The following is an 11,982-nucleotide window of genomic DNA, read 5'->3' on the forward strand; positions in this document are numbered from 1 at the left end:
GTCAAATGTCCCTGGGGCAGGGGGTTGGCTACCCTGAAACCCTGTGATCCAAAAGTCTCTTTAGAAGTCCCCCACAGTAGGGTGTTGGCTATAGTGGCAGTCCTACAGCATCACAAGCCTCCTCAGATATTAGTTAGGTGGCAGTGGCATGTATGATTATTCCCCAGTACTTATACCCTTATCTCCAAGGAGTCACATGTCCCCCAAATATGCTGTATTGGCATTTCATAACTTGTTTTTTTTTTCTGCTTAATAGTTTTGGAAGGGACTACAGGGACAGACTGAAGGCCAACTGACCTTTACCTTTTCATCAATTATTCACCTCAGCTCTTTGTTGTGCTGTCCCAAGGAGTCAGTTGACCCAAGTGAGTTAGTACCAAATCCACCATCTATGTTTTCTGCGTGTTTTCAGGGGGTCTGACCATTGACTGACCATGACTGTTCTTCCAGATCAGCACAAATATTCAGAGCCCCGATTAAACATCCAAAGTACATAGTTGTGTCAGCATCCAAATGCAAGATCAGCACTCTCACTCAGTAACTTTCCATACCACCTGTCTGATGCTAAGGGAACTGTGATTCCAGAATCCCCTAGCAAATTCAGACTTTCTAAGCTGTACCAGTCTCATGTCAATCACAGTAATTCATAATGTTGAGGTAGTGCTGAATTATTAATGACAGGAGATGTACAAGATGGGTTTTTTTAATTAAATTTCCACTATTTAACTCCCCAAAATTTAAAATGCTGTTTAAAAATAGAATGTAAGTGTAAATTTGAAAATCTCTTGCTTTATTATACATTGATACTGAGTTTCTATTCTGTAGCTGAAACTATGTTGTCAGACTATAATGAGGGTGACTTCCTATTTGATACAGTTCACAAGAATGTGTTAATGATTTCCTCTTCTTTGTAATCAGAGATTGTGATTAGGATATTTTATACTACACTGTAGTTTCCCTTTAAAGCTGCTAGTAAGGAGCTTATACACCTGGAATCAGAAAGTCTCAACCTAAATTGAAGTTTCAACAAAATTTAAATATTTGAACCTACAGATTGAGTAATTGAGGTAATCTCATGCAAAAATAAACCAGTTTCTATGAGTTAAATTTTATATATAATAAAATGAAGCTAAATATATGAATTGGCTCTTCTGTTTATTCAGAGGGGGAAGCTTAGAGCAAGCAATTTTGATTTTTGACTTTTTCATTTTAATAAGTGTTGCGATCCCCAAGGAAAAGGAGGGTTGGTGGAAAAAGCTTTGTTGTCCGACTACATCATTAGCAACTGAGCTCTTCCCGTTTACACTGATATGTCACCAGTCACATGACATCCCCACTGGATGTCACTGCACTGAACAATGTACATTAGTAAGATATAGGTAGTAGATTACACACTGAACTATGGACGTGTAGTCCTATGGCGTTGTGAGCCAATCTTGGTACCTCAGAGACAGAAAACTGGAAGGGGAAGTGGGCCATTGTAGTCTGTAAATAGTTCCATTCAATTGTATCAGTGAAGCTAGTTGTGTGAGGAGCAGAGTACCATCAGCTCCCACAAACTGAGTCCCACATGCAGTAATATCAATGGGAGTGTTTGTTGCCTTCAAATGGTGCAGGATCAGGCCCACTGACTAGTGTACTTAGCCTTTTGCAGGACAGGGTGAAATAAGTCTTTGCTATAATTTAACACTGAACAAAACACACAGAAAAAAAAAAAACTTATAAAAACATACCTGTAAAAGATTGTCTGGGGGTAAATGGATGTACAAGATTCAGGATAATGGTGAATCAGGTCCACAAAAAACTCTCCACATCTTCACAACAGAAAATTAAAACTATCAAAACTTAAAGACACTATTAAATGGCTTTTAACTGGCGATCAGACTTGGATCAAACATCAGATCCAACCCTCCCAATGTTGGTGAAATCTAGATCCAAAGCCTCTGGCTCAGGCTTATCTCTACATCTGCCTTGATCCAGGCAGAAAGAAGTGGCATATTAACCTGAGAATAAACAGAGAAACAAGGAAAGTTGGTTCATATATCAACGGATATAGCCCAGTAATACATGTTAAACAAAGTACAGAAAAATTTAGATGCACTACAGCTGAGTAAAAATGTACGTGTGTGTATATACAGTAACTCACAGAAATTGTACTTTGACTGGCCTACATGGATAAACAGAGGAACACCAAAACTACCATACACACTTTTATATAAATGATAGAATATGACTTTCCTGCAGCTAGGGGGAAAACACAACCACCAAGAAATGAAAGCTAGAGTGCACCATGAACGACTTCCAAAAATGTCCAAAACAAGTCCTTTCAGGAAATCAAACAAAACAAATCCAAACTGGAGAAAATACCACCCCATAAACCTACTTGAATTTTACCCCAGTGCATCTGTGGGAAAATGAATGAGCTGTATAAGAAGCAAGTTTGAATCTAATATACTTCAGGATACTGAACAAGACTATAGAATAATAAAAAGATGTTACGTGTTCTAACCACTGACTTCACTCTTTCCACATAAGAAAAAAAAAAAAACATGATAGTATCCGTATGTGCACCGGGAGATATGACAGAGCAAATAGCAGAAGGAAAAGAAGGATTGATGAAACAAATTAGATGCTGGAAAAACAAACCAACAATAAAATTCTTGACCACAGCATTAACAGTAGCATCATGTGAAAGGTTAATATTCAGATGATAAAACAAATACAGGAAAGTTACTGTCAAGGCTCCTTCCCCACTCTGAACTTTAGGGTACAGATGTGGGGGCCTGCATGAAAACTTCTAAGCTTAACTACCAGCTTAGATCTGGTCTGCTGCCACCACTCCCAATGGGCTAACTCCCTTCCCTGGGTAGCCTTGAGAGACTCTTCCACCAACTCCCTGGTGAACACAGATCCAACCCCTTGGATCTTAAAACAAGGAAAAATCAATCAGGTTATTAAAAAAGGCTTTTAATTAAAGAAAAAGGTCAACATCATCTCTGTAAAATCAGGATGGAAAATAACTTTACAGGGTAATCAAACTTAAAGAGCCCAGAGGACCCCCTCTAGCCTTATGTTCAAAGTTACAGCAAACAGAGGTAAACACTCTAGCAAAAAGTACATTTACAAGTTGAGAAAACAAAGATAAAACTCTCACGCCTTGCCTGGCTGTACTTACAAGTTTGAAATATGAGAGATTTGTTCAGAAAGATTTGGAGAGCATGGATTGATGTCTGGTCCCTCTTAGTCCCAAGAGCGAACTCCCCCCAAAACAAAGACCACAAACAAAAGCCTTCCCCCCACCAAGATTTGAAAGTATCTTGTCCCCTTATTGGTCCTTTGGGTCAGGTGTCAGCCAGGTTACCTGAGCTTAACCCTTTACAGGTAAAAGGATTTTGGAGTCTCTGGCCAGGAGGGATTTTATAGTATTGTACACAGGAGGGCTGTTACATGAAATTTAGAAGCTGTTTCTAGACTACAAAAAAATAAATCACAAATTAAATTTCCTATTCTCTCCTCCACCCCCGTATATATATATCTTCTAACTCTCCTTGTCTTTCTACCCTTTACTATTAGTATTTTTCTTTAATCACAGTATGACTTTTCCCCCTAAAATTTGTCCAGAAATGTGGATAATTCTGGTATATGTGACAGCTCAGCAATACTCTAATAGTTCATATTTAATGTGGAGGAGAATAAAGTTAAGAAGGCATTATAATAAAATAGGAATTCTGGCTGTTTAAAGGAAAATTAGTTTCAGGTGGAAACCTCTGGCCAGGACTACACTCCTGTCATAACTATAAAGAGAAGGGTAACAGCTCTCCTGTGTACAGTACTATAAAATCCCTCCTGGCCAGAGACTCCAAAATCCTTTGACCTGTAAAGGGTTAAGAAGCTTAGGTAACCTGGTCAGCTTCTTGAGAAAGGACTATTGTCAGTAAATGCCCAATCAAGAAACACTTAACTGACAATGGACTTTGGGAGACGCCAATCCACATCTGCGCTTTCCTGGGAACGTTCAAACTAACAAGTAAACAATAGCGTCAGCCTGCAAAAAGCTGAATCATTCATGGACATGTGACTTACTTTGTGGCTACAAACTCCATCTTGTTGCTGTGACTTTGCACAGAAGAACAAAGGGGTTTCCGCCCACGAGAGAGAGAGAATATATAAAAGGCCCTGGAAACCCCTCCATTTTGTCTTCAGCTGGCTTAAGAGATGGCCTCTCCACCCTCAAGAGGTGCCTGAAAGAAACTGGAACAAAGGACGGTAACTATGGGGGTGTGAGTGACTGCTGGACCCAGACTAGGAAGGAGTCTAGTCTGTGAAAGAAGACTATTGGAACATCTCTGAGGGGGAGATTTACCTGCATTCAGTTTCTTACTGTATTAGGCTTAGACTTGCTTGTTTTCTTTTGATTGGTAACGTACTTTGTTCTGTCTGTTATTACTTGGAACCACTTAAATCCTACTTGTTATAGTTAATAAAAATCACTTTTTGCTTATTACTGAACCCAGAGTTAGTGACTAATTCCTGAGGGAGCAAACAGCTGTGCATATCTCTATCAGTGTTATAGAGGGCGGACAATTTGTACAGGGTAAGCTCATAAGCTTTATACAGAGTAAAACGAATTTATTTGGGGTTTGGACCCCATTGGGAACTGGGTATCTGGGTGCTGGAGACAGGAGTGCCTGCTAAGTGGTTTTCAGTTAAAGCCTGCAGCTTTGGGGGACGTGGTTCAGACCTGGGTCTGTGTTTGCAGCAGGCTAGCGTGTCTGGCTCAACAAGACAGGATTCTGGAGTCCCAAGCTGGCAGGGAAAATGGGCTCAGAGGTAGTCTCAGCACATCAGGTGGCAGTCCCAAGGAGGCCTCTGTGACCCAACCTGTCACAGTGGTGTAGTCGGCAGGATCTGTGCACAGCTGATTGCTTTGAGATGCTGGTAGTGATTTTAAATGAGTTAAGTGTGGTGGCTGGAGAACAGACAAAGTGGTTACTGGTTCGTTATTTTCTGTTTGCTTATTTCAGGTAAGAGAAATAGAGGCAGAAAAATCAGCAAAATAGGGGAGAGTGAAGCTCAGAAGAAGCTAGAACTGCACAAGTTACAAATTGCCAAGAAGAAAAAAGACAAAGAACTTGAGGCCCAGAAACAGGCTCAAATTGAAGCACAAAAGACTGCCCACCAGCAAATCCTGGACTTAAAAGATTGTCACGGGGCGGGACTCACCGCTGCAGTGCCTCCTGCTGGTCGTCCAGGGAATTAGTGTTTCCAGCCTCTGTAGCGCCCTCTGCAGGCCGGTATCCCGCTGTTCTGCTGGGCCTGAGTCCTTCCTGGACCCCGGTGCTCCTTTCAGGCCAGGGTGCTGCCCCCTGGCAGTACCCCCACAGATCTGGGTCTCCCCAGGGAACCCCCACCCTCTATTACCACCTCACCTCAGACTATAGCTACTGCCAGTCTTGATCTAGCCCCCCACCATTCACTGAGGCAGACTGCAGTGTAAATGCCACTCATCACCAGCAAGGGGGGTTTGGACCTGCTGCCTCTGCCTACCCTTGGGCTGCCCCTCTGCAACCCCAGTTCCCTTTCTGGCCTTTAACAAGGCCCGCAGCCTGGGGGGTTTCCAGGCTGGAGCTCCCCCAGCTCCTCTAGCCTTCCCCCAGCCCTGTTCCACTTTGGGTACTTTGTTTAGCTCCCCAGCAGCCAGACCCTTCTCCCACAGCAAGCTAGAGAGAGACTCACTTAGCTCCTAACTTCCCTGGCTTTTATAAGGCCAGCTACGGTCTGATTGGGGCGTGGCCCCAGCTGTGGCTGCCTTCCCCAATCAGCCGAGGCTTGCAGCCCTTATTAGCTGCAGCCCTCACGCAGCCTCAGCCCTCTCCCAGGACTGACTTCAAGCCCTTCAGGGCAGGAGCGGGTGACCACCCTACTACAAAAACAAAGAAATTGAGGCCCAGAGACAAGCACAAATTGAGAGCCAGAAGCATGAACTGGCTGTAATGGAGTGGAAGAGGTGCACAAAGACATGTATCCTGGAGGTAGACTTGGAGTCCTGGTGACTGCTGTGGTGGGAACAGATCCCAAGGACTCTAGCTGGAAGCAAGCCCAACCTGAGTGAAATGGGGGGGATTTTACTGGCCAGTGAAGGGTCTGTCATAGCTGGTAGCTGTGAGCCCACAGCTGGATCAGGGTCACCGTTGCTTTTGGGGGACACAGGAGTGTCTGCCCCAGAGGGGAGCCCAAAGAGGAATTTTAGGTATACTGCCTCTGCCATGGATAGTGTCCAAGTCTGTGGCAATAAGTTCAGGAGGAGGGTGTGACGTTGCACTCCATATGATTTTATGAAAATATGCTAATGAGTGTGAATATAATGTAACTGGAATATGCTTCATGCAAAAGGTCTCTTGTAAGGTATCATTACAAAGCTTATAATCTACGGAGTGTGGTCATCCTATTTGTATAAATGTAACATTCTTGTATCTGAAACTAGAAATAGGATATATAACTGAGGTCCTATTGTAATTATGCAAAGCGTGGGTCATTAATGTTGGTTTAGAATCTTGATGGCTCCCATCAACTAGGACAATTGGTTGTAATGGCTCTGTTTACTTGCAAGCCTTTCTGTGAGTCAGGCCAGGAAGAATGAAGGCTTGGGGTCTCACAGGACATGTGACCAGGTCAGCTGGTACTGGAATCCATCTTAAACCTGGTGCTTTTCCATTTAGAAGGATGGGTGGGGACCCAGAAAGACAAAAGATTCCCGCCTTGTGCCAAAACTATATAAGGGGGTGGAACAGAACAAAGGGGGCTGCAGTCATGAGAAATCCCCTAGCTACCACCTGAGCTGGAACAAGGACTGTACCAGGGGAAAGGATTGGGCCCAGACTAGAAAGGAGTCTAGTCTGTGAAAGAAGCTTATTGGAAGATCTCTGAGGGTGTGATTTATCTGTAATCAGTTTCTTAATGTATTAGGCTTAGACTTGTGTGTTTGTTTTTTTTGCTTGGTAACTTACTTTGTTCTGTCTGGTATTACTTGGAACCACTTAAATTCTACTTGTTATACTTAATAAAATAACCTTTTGCTTATTAATTAACCCAGAGTAAGTAATTAATTCCTGGGGGAGCAAACAGCTGTGCATCTCTCTCTCTATCAGCGTTACAGAGGGCAAACAATTTAGGAGTTTACCCTGTATACCCTTTATACAGAGTAAAAGCGATTTATTTGGGGTTTGGATCCCATTGGGAGCTGAGTGTCTAGGTGCTAGAGAGAGGAACACTTCTTTAGCTGTTTTCAGTTAAGTCTGCAGCTTTTTGGGGATGTGGTTCAGACCTGGGTCTGTGTTTGCAGCAGACTACTGTGTCTGGCTCAACAAGGCAGGGTATTGAAATCCCAAGCTGGCAGGGAAAATGGGCTCAGAGGTAGTCTCAGCACATCAGGTGGCAGTCCCAAGGGGGTTTCTGTGACCGAACCCATCACAGTGCTCCCCAAAGAGCATTGAGCCAGGGTCAATACACTGAGGTCGACGCAGTGTGAGCGTAAACACAACGAGGAGTCCTTGTGGCACCTTAGAGACTAAAATTTATTTGGGCATAAGCTTTCGTGGGCTAGAACCCACTTCATCGGATGCATGAAGTGAAAAATACAGGAAAGAATGAGGGTTGCTTTACCAAGTGTGAGGTCAGTCTAATGAGATAAATCAATTAACAGCAGGATACCAAGGGAGGAAAAATAACTTTTGAAGTGGTAAGAGAGTGGCCCATTACAGACAGTTGACAAGAAGGTGTGAGTAACAGTAGGGAGAAATTAGTATAGGGGAAATTAAGTTTAGGTTTTGTAGTGACCTAGTCACTCCCAGTCTTTATTCAGGCCTAATCTGATGGCACCCAGTTTGCAAATTAATTCCAGTTCTGCAGCTTCACGTTGGAGTCTGTTTTTGAAGTTTTTTTTGTTGAAGAATTGCCACTTTTAGGTCTTATTGAGTGACTAGAGAGATTGAAGTGTTCTCCTACTGGTTTTTTAATGTTAGGATTCCTGATGTCAGATTTGTGTCCATTTATTCTTTTGTGTAGAGACTGTCCGGTTTGGCCAATGTACATGGTAGAGGAGCATTGCTGGCACATGATGGCATATATCACATTGGTAGATGTGCAGGTGAACGAGCCCCGGATGGTGTGGCTGATGTGGTTAGGTCCTATGATGGTGTCCCTTGAATAGATATGTGGACAGAGTTGGCACCACGGTTTGTAGCAGGGTTTGGTTCCTGGGTTGGTGTTTTTGTTGTGTGGTGTGTAGTTGCTGGTGAGTATTTGCTTCAGGGTGGGGGGGCTGTCTGTAGGCCAGGATTGGCCTGTCTCCCAAGGTCTGTGAGAGTGAGGGATCGTCCTTCAGGATAGGTTGTAGATCCTTGATGATGCGCTGGAGAGGTTTTAGTTGGGGGCTGTAGGTTACGGCTAGTGGTGTTCTGTTACAAGACTGGCCCAACAAAGAAAGTATTAAGTGACTTCTTGGTACCCTTCTGGCTCTGTCAATCTGTTTCTTCACTTCACCAGGTGGGTATTGAAGTTTTAAGAACACTTGATAGAGATTCTGTAGGTGTTTGTCTCTCTGAGGGACCGGAGCAAATGTGATTGTATCTTAGAGCTTGGCTGTAGACAATGGATCGTGTGATGTGGTCTGGATGAAAGCTGGAGGCGTGTAGGTAAGTATAGCGGTCAGTAGGTTTCCGGTATAGGGTGGCGTTTATGTGACCATTGCTTATATATTAGCACTGTAGTGTCTAGGAAGTGGACCTCTTTTGTGGACTGGTCCAGGCTGAGGTTGATGGTAGGGTGGAAATCGTTGAAATCTTGGTGCAATTCCTCAAGGGCCTCCTTCCCATGGGTCCAGATGATGAAGATGTCATCAATGTAGCGCAAGTAGAGTAGGGGCGTAAGGGGACGAGAGCTTAGGAAGCGTTGTTCTAAGTCAGCCATAAAAATGTTGGCATACTGAGGGGCCATGCAGGTACCCATAGCAGTCTCGCTGACTTGAAGGTATAAATTGTCCCCAAATCTGAAATAGTTTTGGGTGAGGACAAAGTCAAAGTTCAGCCACCAGGTTTGCCGTGATGGTATCGAGGATGCTACTCCTGATGGCTTGTAGTCCACCTTTGTGTGGAATGTTGGTGTGGAGGGCTTCTACATCCATAGTGGCTAGGATGGTGTTTTCTGGAAGATCACTAAAGGATTGTAGTTTCCTCAGGGAGTCAGTGGTGTCTCGAAGATAGCTGGGAGTGCTGGGAGCATAGGGCCTGAGGAGAGAGTCTACATAGCCAGATAATCCTGCTGTCAGGGTGCCAATGCCTGAGATGATGGGGCATCCAGGATTCCCAGGTTTATGGATTTTGGGTAGCAGGTAGAATACGCCTGGTCGGGGCTCTAGGGGTGTGTCCGTGTAGATTTGTTCCTGTGCTTCTTTAGGGAGTTTCTTGAGCAGATGATGCAAGTTTCTTTTGGTAATCCTCAGTGGGGTCAGAGAGCAATGGTCTGTAGAATGTGGTGTCAGAGTTGTCTAGCAGCCTCTTGTTCATATTCTGACCTATTCATGATGACGACAGCACCTCCTTTGTCAGCCTTTTTTATTATGTCAGAGTTGTTTCTGAGGCTGTGGATGGCTACAAATCGCGGTGCCAACTCTGTCCACATATCTATTCAAGGGACACCATCATAGGACCTAACCACATCAGCCACACCATCTGGGGCTTGTTCACCTGCACATCTACCAATGTGATATATGCCGTCATGTGCCAGCAATGCCCCTCTGCCATGTACATAAACCTGTAAACACTGTGTGACCTATGTTTACCTTAACAGTCCTCCAGCAGCTGTTCCACAATGCCTGACACTGACTGCTCTGGTCAAAATTGTGACCTCCTCTGCCCAGGGATCATGGAGACTGGAAGCCACCTCCCACCCCCACCTTTGAAACCCCCACATATTTTTGAAATGCCTTTTCCTGACTGCCTAGTTTGGCAAGCACAGGTAGCAGCTCTCAGACTCATAGGCTTTAAGGCCAGAAGGGACCATCATGATCATCTTGTCTGACTTCCTGCACATTGCAGGCCACAGAACCTAACCCTCCCAATCACATAAAGAGACCCATAACCTCTGGCTGAGTTACTCAAGTTCTCAAATAATTATTTAAAGGCTTCAAGTTGCAGAAAATCTACCATTTACTCTAGTTTAAACCTGCAAGTGATTCATGTTCCATAGGATGGTGAAAAATCTTAGGGTCTCTATCAATCTGATCCCAGGGGAAACTTCCTTTCTGAACCCATATATGGTGGTCACTTAGACCCTGAGCATTTCTGCAAGACCCAACAGTGGACACACGGGAAAGAATTCTCTGTAGTAACACAGAGCCCCCCCTTCTAGTGTCCCATCACTGGCCATTAGAGATATTTGCTACTAGCAGTTGCAGATTGGCTACATGCCATTGTAGGCAGTTTCATCATACCATCCTCTCCATAAACTTATCAAGCTCCTTCTTGAAGCCAGTTAGGTTTTTTGCCCCCACTGCTCCCCTTGGAAGACCATTCCAGAACTTCGTTCCTCTGATGGTTAGAAACCTTCATTTAATTTCAACCCTAAACTTGGTGATGGCCAGTTTTATATGAATTTGTTCTTGTGTCAACATTGGTGCTTAACTTAAATAACTTCTCTCCCTCCCTGGTATTTATCTCTATATTGTATTTATAGAGAGCAACCATCTCTCTCCTCAGTCTTCTTTTGGCTAGGCTAAAGAAGCCAACCTCTTTGAGTCTTCTGTCATGAGATAGGTTTTCCATTTCCCTGATCATCCTAGTAGCCCTTCTCTGCCCCCGTTCCAGTTTGAATTCATCTTTCTTAAAGAAGAGAGACCAGAACTGCACACAGTATTCCAGATGAGGTCTCACCAGTGCCTTGTATAATGGTACTAACATTTCCATCTCTCTACTGGAAATACTTTGCCTGATGCATCCTAGGATTGCATCACATTGATGGCTTATAGTCATTCTGTGATCAACCAATACACCCAGGTCTTTCTCCTCCTATATCGTTTTCAACTGATAAGTCCCCAGTTTATAGCAAAAGTTATTGTTAGTCCCCAAGTGAATGACCTTGCACTTTGCACTATTAGATTTAATCCCATTTCTATTACTCCAGTTTTCAGGGTCATCCAGATCTTGTATGGTATTCTGGTCCTCCTCCATATTGGCAATACCTCCCAACTTTGTCATCTAGAAATTTTATTAGCACTCTCACACTTTTTGTGCCAAGATCATTAATAAAAGTGTTAAGATTGGTCCCAAGACCGATACCTGAGGAACTCCACTAGTAACCTCCCTCCAATCTGACAGTTCACTTTTCAGTATGACCTGCTTCCCTTTCACCAGTTCCTTATCCACCTTTCAATTCTCATTAATTCCCATCTTCGCCAATTTAACTAATAATTTCCCATGTGGAACTGTATCAAATGCTTTACTGAAATCCAGGTTAGATTAGATATACTGCATTTCCTTTGTCTAAAAAAAAAAAAAACCACCAAACAAACAATTATCCTCTCAAAGAAAGAGATCAGGTTGGTTTGGCATGATCTACCTTTTGTAATACCTCATTGTATTTTATCCCAATTACCATTTATATCTATGTCCTTAACTACTTTCTCTTTCAAAAGTTGTTGCAAGATCTTGCATATAATTGAGGTCAAACTAACAGGCCTGTAGTTTCCTGGATCACTTTTTTCCCCCCCTTCTTAAAACTAGATACTATATTAGCAATCCTCCAGTCATAAGGTATGACCTCTCAGTTTATGGATTCATTAAAAATCCTTGCCCTTGATCTTGTAATTTCAAGTGCCAGTTTCTCTAATATTAGGGTTACCATATGTCCGCGTTTCCCTGGACATGTCCGGCTTTTGGGTCTTTAAATAGCCGTCCGGGGGGAATTTGTAAAAAGCTAAAAATGTCC

Source organism: Terrapene carolina, unplaced genomic scaffold (genome assembly GCF_002925995.2).
Source record: "Terrapene carolina triunguis isolate 2854851 unplaced genomic scaffold, T_m_triunguis-2.0 Scaffold96, whole genome shotgun sequence".
In the NCBI taxonomy this organism is placed as follows: Eukaryota; Metazoa; Chordata; order Testudines; family Emydidae; genus Terrapene; species Terrapene triunguis.